The sequence below is a fragment of the Cydia pomonella genome, unplaced genomic scaffold (genome assembly GCF_033807575.1).
Source record: "Cydia pomonella isolate Wapato2018A unplaced genomic scaffold, ilCydPomo1 PGA_scaffold_47, whole genome shotgun sequence".
Lineage (NCBI taxonomy): Eukaryota > Metazoa > Arthropoda > Insecta > Lepidoptera > Tortricidae > Cydia > Cydia pomonella.
In genome coordinates, this window is record NW_026907880.1 from 75,532 (window position 1) to 100,708 (window position 25,177).

Genomic DNA, 25,177 nt, shown 5'->3' on the forward strand with positions numbered 1-25,177 from the left:
TTCCTGCTCTTTCTATGCCGGCTACGGCTGCTGCGATGCCCCGAGTGCCGACGTCGTTGGCGCTCTGGAGTACAGCTGTCATCTTCTTCATACGACTCGTCTCTTTTTCGTTTACGAGAAGGTCCTGGACTCGACTCTTTTCCACTTGCCATGATTGTAACTGCAAAAGTCCACCAAAAGTGAATGTTCTAAAAATATAACTGGGTCGCATATGGTTGATAACTTATTACGAATTTTAATTACTCGTAATAACTTGTAAGACTTTTATAATTAGTACAAATATTAAAGTAGTCTTTGTAAACTCAAAAAAAAAACAATGAAATTACCGTAAACTCTTACATACAACCTTGCTTATTGCAATGTTCAACTTTCTTCATCATTTGTAAATCTATAATCTCTTACAGATGATGTAACCTGATGTAAACAACAGTAAACTACTATTCATATTAAAATCTACTTAAATTGGAAAATTGAAAATTTGTAACAATTTGTAAACTCTGTGTAAGAATGTTGTGAAATACTGTAAAACACTGCATTTAACATATACTATGGATATTTGATATTTTTAGAACATTTGTAAATTTGTAAACTTTTGTAATTTTGTGTAAACTTATGTAAAATAATAAATATACACACAGAAACCCTAATCAATAACTATTTCATCGATTTCCAACATTTGTAAATTTGTAAAATTTTGTAAACTTTTGTAAATTCATTGTAAACTACTCTAAACACTATATTAAACATGCCTTAATGCAATCTGAGTCTTTCGGAACATTTGTAAATTTGTAAACTTTTGTAAATTTTTGTAAACTTGTGTAAAATACAAGATATACACACAAACACCCTAATCAATAACGATTTCATCCATTTCCAACATTTGTAAATTTGTAAAATTTTGTAAACTTTTGTAAATTCATTGTAAACTACTATAAACACTATATTAAACATGCCTTAATGCAATCTGAGTCTTTCGGAACATTTGTAAATTGTAATTTTTTTGTAAACTTGTGTAAAATACAAGATATACACACACACCACCCTAATCAATAACTATTTCATCGATTTCTAACATTTGTAAAATTTTGTAAACTTTTGTAAAATATTGTAAAACACTGTATATGACACACACTAACGCAATTTGTGACTTCCAGAACATTTGCGAATTTGTAAACTTTTATAAACTCATTACAAACAACTGTAGATTAATGTAAACAACAGTTATAAAGTTATGTGTGCTTTACACTTAATTATCTTTACTAAATGTCTATACTCATTTACTAAACAATTACACGTAATCAAGATATATATTAAAAATAAGCGAGAATGTAATTGTGTACCCTCTAACAAAAAAACGATTTGTTTCGATCAAAGCGCTTAAACCGTTTGTTCCATATCAATACTTATCAGTGCTATTTCTATGCAAAATGATGTAGAACCGTTTAAGGGTTATCATAATTAATTGAAAATAACTACAGTTATTACTAACACAAAAAAAAATTTAAAAAAATAAATAAATAAACAAATATATCAAATTAGAAAGGCCAATAATTTGCGATTACATACCTTCAAGGGCGTAAGTTTTTTCACCAAGGTTTTTATACGAGAACCTCGACTAATCCCGCCTTCTGAACTGTGGAACGACAGTTCAATAAAAGAATCCGTTATCTCAGCAAGGCGTATATTTACGTAGTCTCCGGCACAATTAACTAATTTTACATAAAATCACAATGTTTGGCTTTTACAAAGTGACAACTCGATCTGTCCTCGTTCGTAACCTCACTCGTTCTGCCTCCCAACCGTACCGCCAGTTGCCGCCATCTTGCCTGCTCGCCCGCGTTACGATTCCAGGTGGCGCGACCAATTGGGAGCCAGCGCGAGAAGTCGAATACTCACTTCCGTTACTTATTAAATGAATATATTTTGATAAACAGTCTTCACACTGTTTATCAAAATATACAGAAAATTAAATTACATATTTTAATAATTAATTATAACTATGAAATGCTAACAGTTGAGATAAAATGCCAATGGAACTTTAATAAATAATAAATAAAAAAATATTATAGGACATTATTACACAAATTGACTAAGTCCCACAGTAGGCTCAATAAGGCTTGTGTCTTTGATGTCAAAAAGCCAGAAGAGGTTTCTAGCATATATGTACTTATGACATTTAAGCGCGAACGTGTTGTCATACTGATATTGATGATAGAATATAAGGTTTCATATTTTTCTCCTAAGCTGGAGCGGCTTGCAAAATGGGAAAATGTTATAAGGGAGTGGGAGTCACGTAGGTAGGTACTTCAGTACTCGTATTTACGTTGTGTTGTGTTTTATAGGGTTCTGTACCTCGAAAGGAAAAAAGGAAGCTTTGATTAAAAAAATCATTATAGGTAAAAGCCTTTATTTAAAAAAAAAAATATACGAGGATAATATATTATGTATTTACGAGTATAAAAATAAAAACGTAATCGCTGAGTTCCCTCAAGCATACTATTGCTTATTTTTAGAAATAATTTTCATATTTTTAGATTTCGAATCGATTCGAATTCGAATTCGAGACAGGATTGGAATCGATAAAGTTCTTAGAGAATTACCTAATCTACACGCTTCTTAAGATAAGATAAATGTTTATTTGCAAGAATGTAGGTACATGGGTTACAAGATGTTAGGGTGATTATTCGGGTTTCCATTTACATTCAGCCATTTATTGGCTTGCAAAATTGTGTCGCATTTTATACACACAGTAAATTAAGGTGCAATAGGTTCAGAAAACGGATTTAAATCTAGTCGTAACGCTTTTTTGGTTCACAATATGGTTGCCATCAATTTAATAAGTAATTTTGAGGCCTTTCTCTAGGGAATTCATCGATTCGAATTCTGTGTTTCTGACTTTTGCTCGATAGAAAAAATCCCGAGCATAGGTCTAAAATGCACTTTAATTGTTTTTTTTACACAAAATCTAAAGATATTAAAATTATTTCTAATAAAAAAAACCGGCCAAGTGCGAGTCGCACTCGCACAGGAAGGGTTCCGTACCGTACCATTATCTATAAAAACGGTCACCCATCCAAGTACTGACCCCGCCCGACGTTGCTTAACTTCGGTGATTGGATGAGAACCTCGAGATTGGAAAGAAATATTTATTTTATTCTGTTTTTAGTATTTGTCGTTATAAAGAGAATATATAATACATAATCTGTAGAAATTTCAACTGGCTAACTATCACAGTTCATGAGATACAGCCTGGTGACAGACGGACGGACGGACGGACGGACGGACAGCGGAGTCTCAGTAATAGGGTCCCGTTTGATCCTTTGGGTACGGAACCCTAAAAATGAGCAATATTATGCTTGAGGAAACTTAGCGACTACGTTTTTAAAACTCACAAATATTTAACTCAAGAAACATAATACCCGCGCTCCCGGGCACGCACTTCTATCTCGCTCTCGCTTATGCTCATTGAGAGTGAGCGAAGAACACGAACTTACTGCATCTTAAAATTTGACGATATTTTAGTCTCAATATAATCCGGGTTTGCGATAACGCTGTCGCGTTTTGTTATTTTTTTTTAGATTACGATACCTAGAATATCAAAACAAATAAATAGAATAGGTATTGCTCATAGCGCCTGAAGCTTTGTCTACGCAAATCCTCGTTTCTTCTGATTCTGTACAAACTAAATACCTATGAAGAATTAAAGTCAACAAAGGGTTGTTCTGTCTGCAAACCTGCGGATCAGTCATTTTCACCAACACTGGTACTGGTTCCAATACGGTATCCATAGATTAATTTATTCGGGATTGACTAGTGCTTATAATATATACAGGCGTGAAATGTAGTATATGTATATATACTACATTCTTTCTCGTGTCGAATGATGATCCGTATGACAGTTCTTTTAATTCCGTTTTGGTTGACTTAAATTAAAAAAAAAATGAAAATATGTGTTTTTACCATATTTTTATCAATGCTACATTTTTAAATTAATGAATATGCTACATTTCGTGCGTTCAGTCTCGTTTAACGACCTGTCTGGCCTAGTGGGTAGTGACACTGCCTATGAAGCCGATGGTTCCGGGTTCAAATCTTGGTAAGGGCATTTATTCGTGAGGATGAGCACGGATATTTGTTCCCGAGTCATGGCTGTTATATTTATATATTATATATATCGTTGTCTATGTGCCCACAACACAAGCCTTATTGAGCTTACTGTGGGACTTAGTCTAATTGTGTAATATTTTCCTATATAATATATATATTTTTTATTTTTTAATATATATATATATATATCTTTGATACGGTATAGGTATTGGCCTAGTGGGTAGTGACTCACTATCCGTGATTGATTGATAACCAAGGGATGAAAGGCACTGATACCTGTCGAGGCAGTTTGGGCGGTATAACGCAGTGAGAGCGCCAATATTCCGAGACTGAAATGCCGCCTATCCGAGTTAAACACTACTCTCATTTCGTATACGAGGAAATTAAAATACATGTGTATTAAAAAAACAACAAAGTATTAACTTACATAGTACTTCTTAAGGGTACTTTCAATTAACGCTTTAGGTAAAAGTATTATTATTTATAGAAGGGTGTTGGGGTGTTAAATATCAGAATTGTAGCTTAACTAGCAGCTAATCTCAACCTTATAACCGTTACATAAGGCTCATTTTCAAAATGACTCGCTCAGGCTGAGAAGTCTTGCAAGAACCATGATGTGGTGTCTGTTCTTGAAATTGTAAGTTTGCTTATATGTTGAGTTTTACAGTTTAACACAAAACATAAATTATGAGATTCCCAGAGAAAATATCTGGCTTTGGCCTTAATTTCTGACTTTATTGGGATACAATTCTGCCCTAAGATTTGTCGATGGAAACAACCCTATTATTAGTCCTTAAGCTCAATATGTTTTGCATTGTGGGCAGTAGACGATCATATATGTAATAATAAATAAGTAACTTAGTAAATTAATTTTGTATTAATCAAATGAAAAGAAAATCTTCATTTCAGGCCATTAATGACCCATAAATAAATACCTTTGAAAATGAAAATGAAAATGAAAATGAAAATGATTTTATTTCATAACTGTTGGGTACACATATGACAATCAAGGTTGGGTCTTCCTAGTAGGTAAGAAATACCTGTGTCAGGAAGTCCCGCTCCTCCATAATAAACAATGGTTGTTTGTAACAATTGTAACTATCTGATTAATAATCTATAACTTAAAAACTAGAAGTACTCATTACGACGACAGAGCAGTTGTAGTAATAATAATAGCCTTACGGCTAAATAGGAACCTGTAGTTGGGTGCGTCTGTGTGTGTGTGTGTGTGTGTGTGTGTGTGTGTGTGTGTGTGTGTGTGTTTGCGCGCGCGTATGTGTCTGCGTGTGTGCATGTAAATGTTTAACTAATGTTACAATTTCATTTTATGTTATGTACTTGCTTAAATAAAGAATATTATACAGAATTACACAGTTTGTTTTATTTAGCATAGATTTACAAATTAGTTAAGGGCAAGATTAAGTAGAAGTTCAGTGTCTTCATAACTAAGTATTTTCAACCATTCCACTACGGATTTTTTACAATTATGTATTCTCTGTTCGTATATATTAATTTTTACATTTATTTTGTTGTAAAGGTAAGCGGATTGTGTCTTGTACTGCCTTTTAGCAAACAAGGATTTATATGTTGTGAGTGGGGCAACAATGTTCATTCTTCTTCTTGAAGGCTGCGTAGGAGTGAATTTTAGCGTTTGGTGTAATTTTAGTATTGTACGGAGGACATACAGCCTTCGCATAGATAATAGGCCACTAGTCTGATACAGTTCATTTGTGGGAAACCTGTATGGCCTGAAGTACATTACTTTTAATAAACATCGTTGCCCCCTCTCAACTTCCAAGAATTTGGATTTGGTTGCGCCGCCCCAGACAGTAATGCAGTAGGACATGATGGATTCCGCTAGTGTTGTGTAAAGTTGGTCAAGAAGGGTCTTGTTGGCAACATGTCTTAGCATTTTAAATATCCATACAAGCTTTCTTATCCTACAGTTCACAAACTCAATATGTGGATGCCATGAGAGGCGCTGGTCTAATAAGACCCCAAGGTATTTTGTGGAACTAACCCTCTCAATATCCTTACAGTTACATAATATACTATTGGTACGTGAACAGGTGTGTATTTTGAGGTTTAAGTTGATCTGTGGTTGCGTGCTATTGTACCTAGAAAAACATACGTAGTTTGTTTTATTGACATTTAATGTTAGAAGGTTTGATTTCAACCAGGAGGATATCTTGCTAAGTCCTGCATTAGCACTCTCGAACACCGCCTCCCAAGAGTCCCCATCGAAGACGATGACTGTATCATCAGCATAAGCCTGGATGCTACCATGGTTAATATTTTGGGTAATCAAGTCGTTAATATAAATTAAAAATAATGTGGGTCCCAAAATACTTCCCTGGGGGACACCAAAAGTGATGGTAACTTCGTTACTTACATAATTACCCACTTTGGTTTTTTGAGTGCGACCCTGTAGGTAGTCACTTAGCAAACTGAGGGGGACTCCCCTGATGCCAACAAGCTCCATCTTGTGTACAAGTGTTGAGAGAGAGACGGTGTCAAAGGCCTTCTTTAAATCAAGAAATACAGCCAGACATTTTTTTCCAGATTCTAATTTGTCAACAATTAAGTTTGTAAGTGATAGAATCGCATCTTCTGTCGATTTAGATCGCCTAAAGCCAAATTGTAAGTCAGAAATGAGGTTAAATTTTTCTAAGTATGTTATTAATCTATTATTAATTAGCTTCTCAATTATTTTAGAAATAGCTGGGAGTACAGATATGGGCCTGTAGTTGTTGACGTCGTCTCTCTCTCCACCCTTGTACACAGGGGAGACAATAGATTGTTTAAGTGGGCCGGGGAAGATACCAGTGTTAAAACAGAGATTAGCTAAGTGACTAATAACAGGGGCAACATTGTTATTTAGTAGTTTGAGAAATTTAGTGGGTATGCTGTCCCAACCAGGAGCACTTTCCGATTTTAGGCTCATGATGATGGCGAGCACTTCGTAAGGGTCAGTGTCCAATAAGACAAAGGATGAAGTCATGGACAGGGGCTGGTCTAGACATATCAGATTATCAGCTGAGTTATTCGTGTTGTTGATATCCTCCGCAAGTTTTTTGCCGATCTCGGCGAAGAAGTTGTTTACAGATGTAACAGAATCGGTTGGGGATAGATTGATATTAAGTAGTTCTGTATTCGTATTTTTTGTAGACTTATAGTTAGTTATCTTTTTTATTGTTTTCCAAAGATTTTTAGAGTTTTTAGCTGCACTAGTCAATTGTTCTTTATCTACACACATATCATAAACCCCCTATGATGCCTTCAAAATCCGTAAATAATGGCCAATATTACGGTAAACTGTTTTGTTACAAGAAATTTCTTATCTGTGATGATGTTGTAATTGCTTCATAACTACATCAAAATCGATTTGGTTATACATTCAAATTTGGAACATCTCTGAAAAAAAAATCGATTTGCCCTCTATTCTAATATCAATCGAGATGCCTTTTTGTTCGAAATGAAATGTCAATCGCATACAATTTTGACATATCTCGCATGTTAGTTTGTATTGAATGATACGGGAATAGGCCCCCGACCCTAGTTCTAAAACTACGAATGCGTGACGTGCGTGAAAAAAGTTTTCATTTACCGCCATTTCACGTACAGTTTATCTTTTAATTCGTTTTAAGTAAAAAATTAATATGTTTTGTTGTTTTTAAAGTATCTATAGCAAAAGGTGCGTGTAAAATGAGCGAACTTTTCTTTGTGGCTTTGTACCTCCGAATCATATTTTTACATAATTATGCATTCTGCCTAATTCTGGATATCGCCATGGGCTGCTTTTGCCCGCCGAGAAATACTGCCTGCAAAAATTCTTATAGCAACTAGAAGTAGCCGTAGAGATGTAGTTACTATGTAAAATTCATTAGAGTAGCTTAACATTTAACTTTTTGGACTGTTGAAGTTGCAGATCGATACATTATGTTTTTTATTTACTTAGGTCTTCGTATTATTTTTGCGCACGCGTTCAACAAGACGAAATTTAAACCCGACAATAGAAGGAGCCTTCGCTACTTACCAGTGGCGGCGCGTCACAAATATTCGTAGGGAACCCGGACTATTTTTGATTTCCTTTTCTTCATGAAATGAACCGATCATGAAAGTACTCAACAGGCTGAAATTAGACAAGCCAGTGGGAATCGAGTTCTTTGAACGATCCGCCACTGCTACTTACCCGCTCCGGCGCTCGCAGCGGCTCAACTCCACCCTGGACTCCAGGTAATTTGGCTCTTGAAGCTAATTTAGACTATGTAACTGGCCTTCAAATGATACATAATTTTATCCGAACTATTTGTTATCATTGTGACCAGTTACTGGCTCCAGCGGTGGTTGGTCCCCAGCCGCATGATAGCAGTGGACTACCGATGGCAGACGAAACAGTTTCCGTGCTAGGGAACAGTACCCCTAGTATAAATAAATTCGATTTCGAAACGTGACGTATGCGTTTGCGTTTAGTCTCATTTTGGCTGGATTTAGAAAGAGCGCGCCAAGCGGGACGTTTTGGAAACTCAAAATCCTATACAAAATGAGACTTAACGCAAACGCGTTCGTCTATCTAAACCCTTCACTAGTACAGACAAGCCTACAACGTATTTGCCTATGACTTCATTTGTTGTTGGTCTTAGGGCACCCTGGAGGTTCATTTAGGACCTATGACGCCTATATGTTTTGAGCAAATGTCTTGGCTTTGTTTGCGTAGAATAATAATTTCAGTGGTTAAACTGTCATGTCCTTCCCCTTCCAAATTTCATTAAATATGTAACAGGCAGACAGTTACTTTCGCATTTATAGTATTAGTAGTAGACATGGGCCACCGCCTACGGCCTCTGTTTATCTAGACCATTATCTTAAAGACCTAGCCATTGTTTAGAATTAATGGCGCCTTATCGTTAAAATTATCAGATTTGCATTACCTATTTTAATGACTCACGTATGTGAATTGTCTTAATGTGCCTTTTATTATTTAATTAAAATAACCATCAATATTTTGTAATCGCAATTGCACATTGTGTACGGTCACGTCTGAAAATATCGATACGAAAAAAGTGCCAAACATATCTATACACGACTTTATTGCCCATATATTAAGGTAGTGTACTTATACATATTTTTGGCATATTTTTCATATCGATATTTTTAGACGTGACTGTACGCTGTAACTAACGGCCCGATTCGAACTTTAAGTTACGTCAGAAATTTCCTCAAGTTACGATATGGATTGGATATGTCAGTGTCAAAAATATTTTTTTTTGTTTATAGAAACGTGTCACTTTTGACACTAACATATCTAATCCATATCGTATCTTTATTAAATGTTTGACGTATCTTAAAGTTGGAATCGGGCCGTAAGTAAAGTTTCTAAGTATTTTTATTTTCTTATTTAATGCATGTTAATTATAAGATGTAACGTTTTGAAAAGATGTGTCCCGCCGAGTTTCTTGCCGGTCCATATTGGGATACCCCCCTCAAGTGAACCAGTCGGAAACTAACATACAACATCGTTACGTATCTTAGTGTGTACCACACACTATATCATAGTACAAAGAGTGGGGAAGTAGGTTATCTTCATACAAACGCACCGCGCGCTGCTTGTATTGTATGTGTGCGCCATAGTATCTTTACGTCGCCGCACGCACACTCAAACAAAAGCCCCGACTGGCGCACTGAGAAACGGGTCGAGATTTTGTTTGAGTGTGCGTGCGGCGACGCATAAATACTATGGCGCACACATACAAGCCGCGCGCGGTGCGTTTGTATGAAGATAACCTACTTCCCCACTCTTTGTGACTTACTTGACTTATTGTCCTATGTCCCCTAGATGGGGCAGAGGGCGTCCACAGTGCGCCGCCATCTGGATCGGTCTTGAGCTTCGTGCTTGAGTTCGCTCCAAGTCTTCCCAATAGCCTTCGCCTCTGCAATTATAGTCCGGCGCCAGGTCTGCTTTGGACGGCAACGTTTCCTTTATCCTTGGGGATTCCAGTCTAGGGCTTGCCTCGGTATGTGTTTAGGATCCCTTCGGAGTGTATGCCCAATCCAACTCCATTTCCGGCGCTTGATCTGCTGGTCGATCGGGGTTTCATTGCAGCATCTCCAGAGGCTGGCATTAGAGATTTTCTCGGGCCAGTATACACCGAGAATGCGGCGGAGGCAGTGGTTAACACAGACCTGTAGCTGGCGCGAGATGTCTTTTGTAACCTTCCACGTCTCGCATCCATATAGCAATACGGTTTTTACGTTTGATCGGAATATTCTGAGCTTGACTCTCCGAGTCAGTTTACTTGATTGCCATACGGGTCGGAGCCGTGCGAAGGTTGCTCTTGCTTTGGCTATTCTCGAAGCGATGTCTTCTTCGGGCCCTCCAGTTTCTGACACAACGCTCCCGAGGTAAGTAAATTTGTGGACTTGCTCCACAGCCTCTGTGCCAATAAGGAGCGGCACGGTACTTGCCGCTACGTCCAGCTGCGAACGCAGCCCGCTAGGTCAATGATATGTTTTTGATGTGAGATGTCATATAATAATAATAATAATAATAAAATACTTTATTGTGCACTACAAAGAAACATACATGTTACAAACAAAAAAAAAAGGACATAAGTAAGTAGGTAACAACAGGCGGACTTATCGCTAAAAAGCGATCTCTTCCAGACAACCTTCAGATAGCGATTCAGTGGCTAGAAATAAAGTTATTGGGCAGTGCAAAACCACATAAGTATAAAGTTTATAAAATAAGTAAATAGAAACTACAAACAATGAGAAATAAACTACATAAACTACATATATTATATAGGCAACAATAATACACTACATATATCTACACAAAATACATAAATACATAATGAGTAATCAAGCAAGAGAAAAATAACGACCAGGTAAGAAAAAGATAGTGTAAGGAGCATGACTAAGAGAGAGATAAATAGTGTTCTTTTAAACGTGTTTTAAAAATGGGTAGGGATTGAGCACGTCTTATGTCAATGGGCAAAGCATTCCACAACCTTACAGACTGGAAAGTGAAGGATTTGAGGTAGAATTTAGTAGACGAACGAGGAGGAGCAAGAAGGAGATTCTGAGAACACCTGACAGACGTAAGAAAACTAAACCGCTTTTTAAGGTATTCAGGAGTATTGGGAATAAATAGAGTGCTATAGAGTAGAGACAGAATATGAGTATTACGTCGGAAACGGATCGGTAACCACCTGAGCTGTGACCGGAATCTGGAGACATGATCAAATTTCCGTAGCCCAAAAATGAAGCGAATGCACACATTTTGAAGCCGTTCAACCTTGTTCAATTGCTCTTCGGACAGATCGAGATAAGAGATGTCGGCATAGTCTAAAATAGGAAGAAGAAGCGATTGAGCCAACGCAGTTTTAGTTGAAAGTGGTAGAAAGTTGCGGAGACGCCTAAGAGATCCCACAGCGGCAAAAATTTTACGACCAACTTCATTAAGTTGCGGACCCCAAGAAAGAGTACGATCCATAATCACGCCCAGATTCTTTACTTGGGACGAGTACGGGATATGAACCCCATCGAATAATATAGGGGGCAGACTCTCAAAGTTCACCTTAGCTATGTTCTTAGGGCTACCAATAATAATAGTTTGGGTCTTCGTAGGATTAACTCTAATTCCATAGCAAGAACTCCAGTATAAAATGCGTTCCAAATCAGAATTGGTGGTAAGGATCAGAGAAGGTAGATCAGCAATTGGGCACTGAGAATAAATTTGGAGATCGTCGGCATACAAATGATAAGAAGAAAGGAGGTTAAGAGAAATAGAATTAATAAAAATAGAAAAGAGAAGGGGAGACAACACGCCACCCTGCGGGACGCCAGCTAGCGTGTTGCACCACGATGATCGAACGTCATCTATTTTAATACGTTGCCGACGACCTTCCAAGTAACTGCGAAACCACCCAGACGCCGCAGGAGATATATTGAGAGTACTTAGCACCCCTAATAGTATATCGAAGTCTACAGTATTAAATGCGTTGGTGAAATCAAGCAATGTCAGTATCGTTAGCTTTCCGTTATCCATTCCTGAACGGATGTCGTCAGTAATTTTAACTAGAGCGGAGACCGTACTGCAACCAGATCTGAAACCAGACTGAAATGGATTAAGGAGGGAGTTTCTATTTAAAAACGAAGTAAGTTGATAGTGCACTAGACGCTCTAAGACTTTGGAAAGAAATGGCAAGATAGAAATAGGCCTAAAGTCAGGGAAAGAAGACGGATTAGATTTTTTAGGAATGGGAATTACATCAGCATCTTTCCAAATGTTAGGGAAAGAAGAAGAAGAAATGGAAGAGTTAAAGATGCTGGTAATTATAGGGACAAGAAGGTCAAGAAGCGGAATGATCATGTTACGGCCCACACAGTCGACACCAACGGCATTCGAGGAGATGTTCCGGATATTCTTCTCGACATCGCTATTAGTGACCGGCGTAAAAGAAAAGGGAGGAAATCCTGGTGTTGGAGAAGAAGAAAGACGAGTAAGAGTTTCAGCCTTAACTGGACCGCTAAAGAGAGCAGGCGAAGAAAAGTGCAAATTTAGGAGGTCGATATCAAAATCATTAGGAACTGAAGTACTGCTAGATTTACCAACTCCATAGGACTTGAGAAATTTCCAGATTTTAGCTGGCTCACCCTTTACCACTGACTCATGAATATGGTGCCGCTGTGCGTCACGGCACACCGTACTACAGCGATTACGTAAACCGTGGTATTTGGCTTTGTTCCTGTCCGTGGGTTTCAATTTAAACTTACACTTAGCTAAATTCTTCTTTGCGATTAAAGCCCTAATTTCATCGGACAGCCAGGGAGCTGGCAGATGTTTAATTTTTACAGGTCGAATTGGAGCATGAGTATCGTAAAGTTGAATGAGGAGGGAATTAAAAATCGCCACTTTGTCATCTACAGAGCTAGCATCAGCGATCACGCCCCAATCAATTTCACAGGCATCTTCACGAAGCTTAACGGTATCAAGCCGACTAAAATTGCGCTGGAGGACAATTTTTGGTTTGGGTTTTGGGGGACGAATTTTGTAGGAAAGGAAAAGTAGGTCGTGATAAGAAAAGGCTAAAGCAGAGTGTTGACTGTACTTCGCAACAAGAGAAGGAGACGAGACAAGAGTAAGGTCAAGAAGTGAAGAAGTACAGTTTGGAAAGTGGTGTGTGGCATTGGACGGTAAAATAGCAAGGTTACATGCTTCCACGAGAGATTTCAATGACCTTGAACGGAAATCATTTTTTAAAAGACAAGTGTTAAAATCTCCCATGATAACATGATGATCATAAGACGGAATGAGATCTTCAAGTACCTTTTCAAAAGAAGAGAAATAATCAACATGTAGAGAGGGTGAGTAAAAAACTCCAAGAAGGATTTTAGCGTGAGAAATATTTAATTCGATGAAAAGGAATTCAGCGGCGTTTATGCAAGAGGTTGAGGCGGTGATGATAGAATACGGAATATGAGACCGAAGGTAGATGGCCACGCCACCACCACCTTTACCAATGCGATCATTACGAATTAAATGAAATCCCGGCAAAGAATAGGAGGTTGAAGGCAAACAAGGTTTAAACCAGGATTCCGAGACAAGGATAGCATGAATTCCGGAGAGATCGAAGGTAGTTAAAAAGTCGTTATAATGAGCGGGAATGCTTTGCGCATTAATATGTATGTTAATTTCTTTTAATTGTCAATAAAACTACATTTCCTTTAATTTCCCAAAAAGGGATTTATTATTTCTTTATCCAAAGTGTAGTCCCACACGACAAACATGTCCGATGACACTCTGCCAAGATTTGTGCGATTTGATTCCGCTAAGTAAGACGAGATAGAGTGCATCTATGGAGGTACGTGCGTAGACAAGACATACGTCATATGCCTGAAATATATTAATACAAGAAGGACCCGAACCACGACATCATTACTCATGTGTTTATTTTAAAGAATATCTGCGCAAGACGAAATTACCAGGAATTCTCCTAATGTGCACTTTACCTGTCCTTACTTTACCTCTGGAATACACGCCGACGGGTGGCGCGGAAAACAGTCGCCACTGTCGTCCAAAACAGACTCATTCAAGGCTTTTACATTTTGATCGTGCCAAATTTGTAAGTTAGTCCCTTCTTTGACTACACATGCGTTTGCAGTTCTTACTCTCATTAGAAGTTTGTACAGATTACCCTCTCTGATGCTGACAGCTTTGCCGCTCTTGTCTTTAGATGCGCTTGTCCTTGTCGGCTACCTCAATGTAACCGTGGTCTAAGGCTGAACCAGCTGAGAAAAGGTTTTGACCTGCTTGCGGTACATACCACACGTTAGTAAGGTGAGCACGATTCCATTTGCCATGTACAGACATTTCTACGTCAACAATTCCTTGGCCATAAGCATACATAGCCCGATCATCTCCAAGTCGCAGTACGCTACAACATTTTTATTTTCACCACTTAGATGGTTTGCAGTCCTCAACTGTGCATTTCTCTAGAAACTTCCTGCCTCATACAGCTAAACTATGAAATGATCTGTCGCCTGCGGTATTTCCGGACCAATACGACATTTAAAACTTTAAGAAAACAGCGTATTCCAATCTTAAAGGCCAGCACTGAACTTACAACCCCTATGGTTTAGCAGGTGTCCATGGGCGGCGGTAATCGCTTACCATCAGGTGTGACGTCTGCTCGTTTGCCTCTTATATCATAAAAAAAAAACAAAGAAGAAAAATCTCGCGCGTTCAAGAGTTCCGTTTTGGTCAACATCAGTAGTTCCACTTCATTAAATGCCACTAGTGGAAAAGTTCTTGGTTATAAAAGCGTGGAACATCTTTATTCAATTGAATTATTAATGTTTAATCAATTTGAATGGCTGATACTACGCTATGAATGCCATAAATTTAATCGAAACGAGAAAGGAAAGTTGCTAGTTTTGTCTATACATGGTGCTCACTAGGAACCCGAAAGATTTTAACAGTGTATTACTGATCATATTTAAGCTTACCATTATCTAACTGCTATTATACAGCATCGTACTTTAATGTGTACCAAGGATGCTGGTTTAGATAATTTCTCATTTAGGTATCGTTTGTTTGTCGTGTAATTGACAGAAGCAGCTCGATTCGGGCAACCAATGTCACTTTGACGTTAGAAATATCGTAAATAGATCTTATAGGGACCGTGCGCATTGGAGGGTCTGCCATCTTGTCGCCTGAATCGGAACCATAAACATGTATGGTTAAAATCCCGATAAGGGCATTTATTTGTATAATGAGCACAGATAATTTTGTTCCTGAGTCTTGGGTGTTTTCTATGTATTTATAAATCGTTGAATACCCACAACACAAGCCTCTGCCTCTTAAGCTTACTGTGGGGCTTAGTCAATTTGTTAAAACACATATTTGAATAAATCTTACAATAAATCTGTTTTAACCTTTTTAACCAATTACTGATTTATCCGCACTGTAGGTCCAACGCCAAAGACGGATTAATCCGTCATAGACCACAGAGCAACATAGACCTAAGTTCATATACATAAAGTTCAATTTCAGTTTTTACACTTTGACATGGCATCCGAGTGACAGCTTTTGTGTTTGACACGGCATTGAAAAAGATTAAAAGACCATCTTTTTTATTTAAAAAAACTAGTAACTTTAAATCGTAAACCATACTTAGCTGCAGTAGTAACTGCAAGGCATAGCTTACTCTTATAAGGAGGACGAGAGAATGGCTAACTAAGAACTAGAAGAAGAAGAAGAGATCTAAGAACTATGAAGAGGTCTCAGACAGACAATTGTGTATGTTTACTCTTGAAATTGTCAGCACCTTAAAGAATTAAGTGAGAATGATGTATTATTAACACGGTATAAAGGGGCCCTCTGATTACCAGTTCGTCGATATCGGCCTGTCTGTTAATATAATATTAATAATATTAATAAATAAATAATAAATAAATAAATATTATAGGACATTATTACACAAATTGACTAAGTCCCACAGTAAGCTCAATAAGGCTTGTGTTGAGGGTACTTAGACAACGATATATATAATATATAAATATTTATAAATACTTAAATACATAGAAAACACCCATGACTCAGGAACAAATATCCATGCTCATCACACGAATAAATGCCCTTACCAGGATTTGAACCCGGGACCATCAGCTTCGTAGGCAGGGTCACTACCCACTAGGCCAAACCGGTCGTCTCGTAGGCAGGGTCACTACCCAAAATTACACTTGTCTGTTTTTTATTTATTTATGTTATTCGTGATTGTCAGCTTTTGCAAATAACAGACAGGCTGATATCATCCGGCGAACGTGTGCCAAAAGATATTTTAAATTCAATATTTACAAAAATATGGTCATTATAGGTCCCCTAAAAGTAGTTTAACATGTTCTTATAATCCAAAAGAATTTATTGGGATACAATTATGCCCTAAGATTTGTAGATGGAAACAACCCTATTGCGTTGCACAAATGTGGGCACCCGCCACACATGATTTTGGGTGTGTCATACTCAGGGCTAACACAGATTCATTTCTGTGAAAAAGGTGTGAAAACCGGAAACTGGAAACCGTTCTCGAACCAATAGTGAAGCCCTTAAGCCACACCCTATTTCAAAACCAGCCATGGATCTTTGAACAGGACTCAGCTCCTGCACATAAGGCAAAAACAACTCGAGCCTGGTTTCGAAGGAACAAAAAGTATAATAAAGAACCTCTGGGATCCTCAGATATCGATTTTCATCTTAATCTGAGCTTAAATGCCAAAATTTAAAATGGCGTGCGTTTTCTAAAAATTTTACCTCGGAATCATAATAAAGGTCCTCTGGGATCCTCAGATATCGATTTTCATCTCAATCTGAGCTTAAAAGCCGAAATCAAAAATGGCGTGCGTTTTCTAAAAATTTGACCTCAGATTCACAATAATGGTCCTCTGGGATCAGCAGATATCGATTTTCATCTTAATCTGAGCTTAAATGCCGAAATTTAAAATGGCGTGCGTTTTCTAAAAATTTGACCTCGGAATCATAATAAAGGTCCTCTGGGATCCTCAGATATCGATTTTCATCTCAATCTGAGCTTAAATGCCGAAATCAAAAATGGCGTGCGTTTTCTAAAAATTTGACCTCAGAATCATAATAAAGATCCTCTGGGATCCTGAGATATCGTTTTTCATCTCAATCTAAGCTTAAATGCCGAAATCCAAAATGGCGTGCGTTTTCTAAAAATTTGACCTCGGAATCATAATAAAGGTCCTCTGGGATCATCAGATATCGATTTTCATCTCAATCTGAGCTTAAATGCCGTTGTTATTCTGTCCCGTCAGTCAGGGGACAAAAGTTGCACAATTTGTTAGAAGAAATTGTACACAACATCCTAGTAATATGCTTGATAGATGGCCCTTTATGGAAAGGGTTTATGACTACCACAAAAAAGGATGTTCAATGAATTAAAATGCCTTCAAATCAGGTTTTAGAGAGTGACCAGTATTGGCAGGAACAAGAGTATATTCGTTTTTACAAGACTGCTCCAAAAGATTTCAGTCTTTTAAGTCCCGAGTCAAATCCTTTATTGATCTTTTTTTAAACAGCACTCGAGTCTCCAAATAAAGATCCCATTAACAATTTTGTGGGTCTTATCTTAATACTAGATGCAGTTAACTTTAACCAGTTATTTAATTATAACTCCTATGGTAATTGAAATAAGATTCAAAATTAACGTTGTCTAGGTACCCTCAACACAAGCCTTATTGAGCTCACTGTGGGACTTAGTCAATTTGTGTAATAATGTCGTATAATATTTATGTCTTTCCCATCACGGAACAATGGTGCTCCGGACCTTTGGGAGGCGTGCGCGGAGCCGAAGCCAACACGTAGAGTCCCTTTTGACACTTTAATGAAATGTAAGGGGTACACCTAGCGGATGCTGCCCTTGCCCGTGTCATGTGAGGCACGCAGAGGCAGCACCCGCCAGGGTGTAAGGACTATTTGAGGGTTGATGGAATCTAAAATGAACTGGGCTATTGGGTGAAAGCGATGGACTAAATACTGGGCTATGGGATAAAAAACCGGACGCCTGCCTAATAAAACGGTATTCAATTTTATTTCCGGCAGACGGTGACTCGCCCCCACAAGATGGGCCCCCACAAAAAGCGACATCTAGGATGGCTCAAGGGCAACACCGGTGTGAGGGCTCAGGGGTGTCGAGAGGTGTACGCCGCTTTCTACCCAGTGGCTGTAATACTTCGGATTTTTTTGATTTTAAGCGTACGTTCAGATCTGGCGATAGCGCTACAAATGCTGCTGTTTGCAATTCGAAATAAGCATAATCATAAATAAACTAACAAAAACCGCGGCACAACCAGCTGACGATATTTTTAATTCGCAATAATCAATACGGACCAGTATACAAATAATTAAGAAATTTTGCGGATAGTAGGAGAGACGGGCAAGTTTTAGCCGATCCGAATACAACGGACTAGAAGCACTTTTTAGGGTTCCGTAGCCAAATGGCAAAAAACGGAACCCTTATAGATTCGTCATGTCCGTCTGTCTGTCCGATTATGTCACCGCTACTTTTTACTGTAGCAACATTAATCAAGATGCATTGGTAAGCGTAAAGTATTATGTGCCATTTCTTTCAGTGTCATTTTCATAATTTATGCCATTTTCGAAGTTACCCCAATGCACCTTTTCGCCGGACAATTTCTGCTGCCTTGCTCCTAAGAGGGACAGAGAAAGAACGTAATTACACCTTTCCTTATCCCTCTCAGCAACAAAAGCCCGACGAAAAGATAGATGTAAAAGGAGTACCTAAAAGTACCTTGTCTCAATAATTTTTAATTTAGACGCATATAAAAATGTTCCACAATTCAAAGTTATCTAGCAAAACGTCATTAAACATTATCTATTTCTCATAGACATACCTACCCAAACGTTATTTTGGAACGATAAGGGCTAAACCTCTGACACTCTTATCAGTTTCCAAAAACACTGTCCAACAACCAAATAGACTTATCTCCATACAATATACAGCGCACATATGACCAATTGGTTTTGAGCCGTCGAAACGCGGGGCTTAAAAGTATTGAGCGTAACTTTATACAAATTATTAGATAGTTAAGACGTTTTGAAGTTGAAATAGCTGTGTATATTCGATAGCGCTATCTGTTTTTCGAGTCGACGGTCGACATTTGTCGGGCATGCCGCCGTCCCGGAGAGTCACTCAGGCATATCATTTCCGGTTGTTCTCATCTTGCTAACGGCGAGTACTTGCACAGACATAATCTCGTAGCCAGGATTATTCACCAGCAACTTGCTCTTCTATACGGCCTTGTGGACCGCGAAGTACCGTACTACAAGTACTCACCTGCGCCAGTTCTCGAAAATGGTCGTGCCACACTCTATTGGGATCGATCTATTATTACTGACAGGACTATTGTAGCCAATAAGCCTGACATCGTGATAATAGATCGATCGCAACGCCGGGCCGTGCTCGTCGACATCACCATCCCCCATGATGAGAATCTCGTGAAAGCCGAGAAGGACAAGTCCAGTAAGTACCTAGACTTGGCTCACGAGATAACCGCCATGTGGGATGTTGATTCGACGATCATTATCCCGATAGTCGTTTCAACGAATGGTCTCATAGCGAAGAGTCTCGACCAACACCTTGAGAGACTCTCGCTAGGTGGTTGGATCAAGGGTCAGATGCAGAAGGCGGTGATCTTGGACACGGCGCGGATAGTCCGTCGGTTCCTCTCTCTGCGGCCCTGACCACCGGCAGCTTGGGCCCTGCCCCGCTGCTGGCGGCACCCTAGGTTAGGTTTTTTATAATGTGTTTATATATATTTTGTATTGTTTTGTAAGTGTTTTTATATTTTACTTTTATATTCATATTATAAATGACCTAGCCTAAGACCAAAAAGAAATAAAGGGAAGAATAATAATAATAATAAGAATAATAATTATTTATTGTCACAAACATACAAGAATACAAAGACGTTAAAAGAAAAACAAACAAGTAGACACGTTGAATAGAAGAGCAGCAACAATAAAATTAACACATTAGTGTGACAAAAGGGATGGACTCAGCATTTGCTGTGTTACAGACTGGCTGTCACAGCGCTGGTTTTCAGTTCACCCCTAATTATAAGTAAATATTAAAATATATATAAGTATTTTAAAATTTATTAACAACTAAATCTAAGTTAACTTAGCAAGGGGGAAGCCATGAAAAGAAAAAAAAAGACTATTAGCTAGGGCAAGACATGAAAAAAAGGTACTGTTCATTAAGTGTTTCAGAGGTGCTTAAGTATTCTTCTTTTTATAGAGTAATATTGATTTCAGTTTAGTTTTAAAAGTATTTTGGGACACATTATTTCTAAGAGGTGGTGGCAGATCGTTCCATATTTTGGCTGCTGAGAATTTAAAGCTCCCTCTATACCCAACAGTTTTGTGGTGCGGTAAGGATATTTTATTTTGTATTTTACTGCGTGTATTCACATGATGCTCATCCTTTAACCAGTTAATTTTTTCATAAAAGTAGTCGGGTTTCTTGGTTGTTACAGTTTTTTGTATAAGACAGGATAAGTGCAATACTCTTCGGCCCGCCATTTTAAGTATACAGTTCTTATTAAGATATGGTGAGATGTGGGCTCTTTTTGGCACCGAGTAGCAGAATCGCATGCACGCGTTCTGTACTCTTTGTATAGCTTGGGCAGTTTTGGCAAATATTCTTGACCCGTAGACTGCATCACAGTAATTGAACTGTGACAGGACAAGTGATTCCACCAGCATTAACCTGACTGGCTCAGTTAAATGGTTCCTTACGCCATACAAAATTTTCAGTCTGTAGAACGCATTTCTGATTTTTGCATTGATGTGCTCGATGTAACGCAATTCCTCGTCAACTACAAGGCCCAAATTTTTTTGCGGCGGTATCATGGTCGCATTTTTTATCTTGTCATGTCATGCGTCACTGTCGCACTTACATCCTTGTTAGAACGTGACAGGCATGATGACAGATGATAAAAGCCGACCATCTTAGCGCTACTGTCATATAAATTATATGATATAATGTATAATTTTTAAGAAAATTGGTATTACGTAATACCACAAACGAATTGGCTCTACATATAAATCTATAATACCTATGAAGATGATAGAAGTTTAGTAGTGATCTAGAGATTGCTGAGGTTTGAACCGGAGACTACATTTTTTTAAAGATAAAGTCGCACATGTCGAAAGAACTCCGAGGTGAGCAGTCTCTTATCTAGAACATATTTGTCATAGAATCGTGAATCCTGCCCTTCAGCATAAAAGTACTTAAATGGTATTGTTGCACTGAAAGTTGCTGCGATGTTTACTAGGTTAGTGGCACGTTTTATGCATGAACATAACTATTACTTATATGTTTTGGATTATATTATATATTTTGAAGAAAATATTTTTTTAAATTTTGTTGTTTCTCGATTAACGGGGCTAATTTAAGGCACTAAGTACCTAACCTGGCTGCATGGAGCATAGAGTGGGATGCATCGGGATACATGCGGGATGTGTTGGTGCATATCAGAGTCTACATACACTCTGAGGACTAAATAATGTGATAGTATTATTTAATTTATTTAGTCTCACGGATCCTTTAAATTACTGGATGTGTTGATGAGTCTATTCATTTTTCAGAGAACATGTATGTTTACATACATACATTATATGTTAGATTAAGTTTTGTTTTTACAAAATAACAAATGTCGAACATAAGATCGAATAGAAACAAAATGCTCTTTAGTTGGATTATTCAGCCGATTATATAAAACTTTTTGTGAGTTTATTAAATTTGTAACTCAATTTAACTTTACAAAACTACAGATCAAGTCGGTGTCATACATTGAGTATGTACTTACCAAAAGGCAAAATAGATACGTTTTTTATTAATTAACAAATTAATTACGAAGTATAGTATGGCTAGGAAGACACCAACGGGTGCCATGAGTAATAAATGTACCTAATGATTATAAAAGTCGTTAGGGAAGCAAGCGTCTTTTAATAGTAAAAAAGCGAACAGCGAACTTGGCTCACGCAACCTGGGATCCGTTGTTATGTTTCATTAGTGAATATTTATTAACCTATTTCAGTAATATGTACAATCGCCATCAGATATTCAGAGCCGCCGAGTTGCACAAAATTATTTGAACACGCACACTAAGGTCTTGATTATAGAGGCGTGTTCAGATATTTGTGAGCACCTCGGCCAGTCCAATATATCTGATGGCGACTATACTTACCTACATATCAGTGAGATTCCGTTAACGTATCTACACCGTGTTTTTTTCCCGTTGATTTAAAGGGTGCATTCCTACATGAGCTTCAATTCTCAAAGACACCGGTATTCTAATTAACTCCGTTTCGGAGATAATTAATAATTCATTTTTATTTGATAAGGCCCCTACTAGCGTGTACACTTGCCTTAGGGCTTGTTTAAATATTGATTAGTGCTTAGTACGAGATAATACATTTGCTACTAAACGTAAGTACTATCTCGGACGATGATCGATGTTCGAAATGACATTAATATGTCACAGTTTTCAATTGTTTGGTTGAGTTAATGTAATGCCCGTGTTACAACAACGCTATATGCAACAAGTAGGGAATGCAATAACCGGGCGTTTTTCATTACCGGTAATTTACCGATGCGAGGTCCCACTAACCGGTTAACCGGTAAATTACCGGTTATACGTTTATGAAATAAAAAACATTGATTTTGCATTATTTTCGTCAGTAACCTTTAAAAGTAATCAACAGCACGTTATAGAAACATCGAGAAAACAAAATAATGAAAATAAACCATAAACATTAAACAAGATATATTTACTAATCATATTAAATAAAAAATCAAACATGTATCATTTCAAAGCGAAATGAACTTGTACATTAAATAAGCAACATCAAACTTTTTTAATTCTTTAAAAATCGCAGTAATCAAAGGGTAACAAAAATTATAACTAAAGAGTGACAGTCGTCATTTAAATGTCATACAAGTTTGCATTTACACATCTATCAATATAATATTGTTATTAAAGTAACTGAAACCGTAATCAACATTCATTAAAATCTAGTAAATATAAGAAAAAAAAAATTAACAGCAAGAATTTACTTTAAAATTGCACTTTAAGAGGCCGTTATCGATTTTAGTCGCAAAAATGTCAAATTGATAGATTAAGCGCATGAAATTGTACACCTTTTGTTAACTATTAAAAATGACAAGTATTGGTTTCTTTTAGCACGTCTTGTTATCTTTCATTATAATAAATATATTTTTTTAAACAGACTCACGTAATTAGTAATGTTTTTTTTTCTGATGAACGTTTAGGTAAACGCGCGAAAAGCAGTGATTTTGTCGATCTTATTTGTAAATTTCGTTAAGTTTGGACTGCTAAAAATGGTAATTTTGTATTACACATATCCTGTACTTCAACTTTAATAAACTACATTTTTGTTACTATAAATTTGAAGTAGTGTAAATGAAAGTTAGACGAAATCAATTTTCTCCAGAAATAACTTCAAAACAAGTGACAATTTCTCTGAAAATTGACTTAATTTCAACGTAATTTTGATACTTAAACAATCTACAACATTTGCTGAAACTGTTCTTATACATCATTTTGTATAATTTACTACCATAATTTATATGAATTTTTAAAAACTATCCCTTCTCGTTACCTATTACCGGGGACGCACGGACGGTGTACAATTCCAACGACTAAATCTATCAATTTAAAATGTTTGCTCTAAAATCGTTACCGGGCTCTTAAGATAGGAGTTGGAATCAGGAACATGTCATCATCAGATCATTCTGTTAATTATACATATATAAAATAATTGCGTTTGTTTAATATCTAGGCGATTAATTAGAATGTTGCTTAGACATTCGTGAACGATATCTTGAACACAAGTAACCAGCGGTAGAAAATGTTCTTTCGCATTCTACACTTGTCGGACACTACAGACTAAAACAAAGGACACTGAACATAGTAAGGCGGGTCGGGTAGGGGTGGCGAGAAGGGAAAGGGCGAGGGATTAGCGACCACTCAAAAACATTGCTTCCTAAATAGTTCCTACTCCGACGAAATCATAAGATGCAGAAAAGTAAGTATTTTAAGTGTCTCTTCGTAATCGTAAACCGTAGTAATTGTTTAGTTTTTGTAAGTACGAAGACATAGATGGGCTAATTCAACAGGTTTTTACATTTTTATTTGCCTATACAACGTTCGGTAAATTCCCGGTTACGGCTGGATATTACCGGTATTTTACCGACTGTAATATTGGTCAAATTACCGGGTAACCGGTTAACCGGTTAACCGGTTAGCATTCCCTAGCAACAAGTAATTACTTTTTTATAAAATAGAAAAAAAAAAAATTACCCACGTTAACGGAATTCAATAAAAGCACGGTGTATACTGTATAAGCACGATTTTATTGGCAGACAATAATCTGGGTGGAGGGCTAGTTCCCCGATGTGATATAAGTATCTACACAAACTGCTAAATCAGACGCCAAGACGAGCCAAGCGAAGCGCACTACTTACGCTTTTTGCAACCCTCATAACTAGGGTTTGGATCATTCCAGATAAACAAAATTCTCGGGATGTGATGTAAATAGTGGACCTATTAAACATGAAAAGTTTCAGTTATATAACTCTTATACTTCCAATTTTATTGATATCTAAATTATCCCGATTTCGGCACTGACTCAGTCACTGATGATCATCAAAACTCTTAGGGTAGTTCCTGAAATCCAAGAAAGTTGAAATTTGGTATGCAAGTATTATTGAGCTTACTGTGGGACTTAGTCAATTTGTATAATATATTTTATTTTTTACCGCATACAACATAATTAACAAGCACTATGACCTTCAGTAATTATTTAGAGGATTCAAAGTTTTACCTGAATATATTGATGAAAGTTAGGTTTGATCTCGTAAAGCCCGCGTACTTAATAAAGAATATTATTATCTCCTTTACTTATTTCTTTTCTTAGGCTAGGATTTTTACAATATGT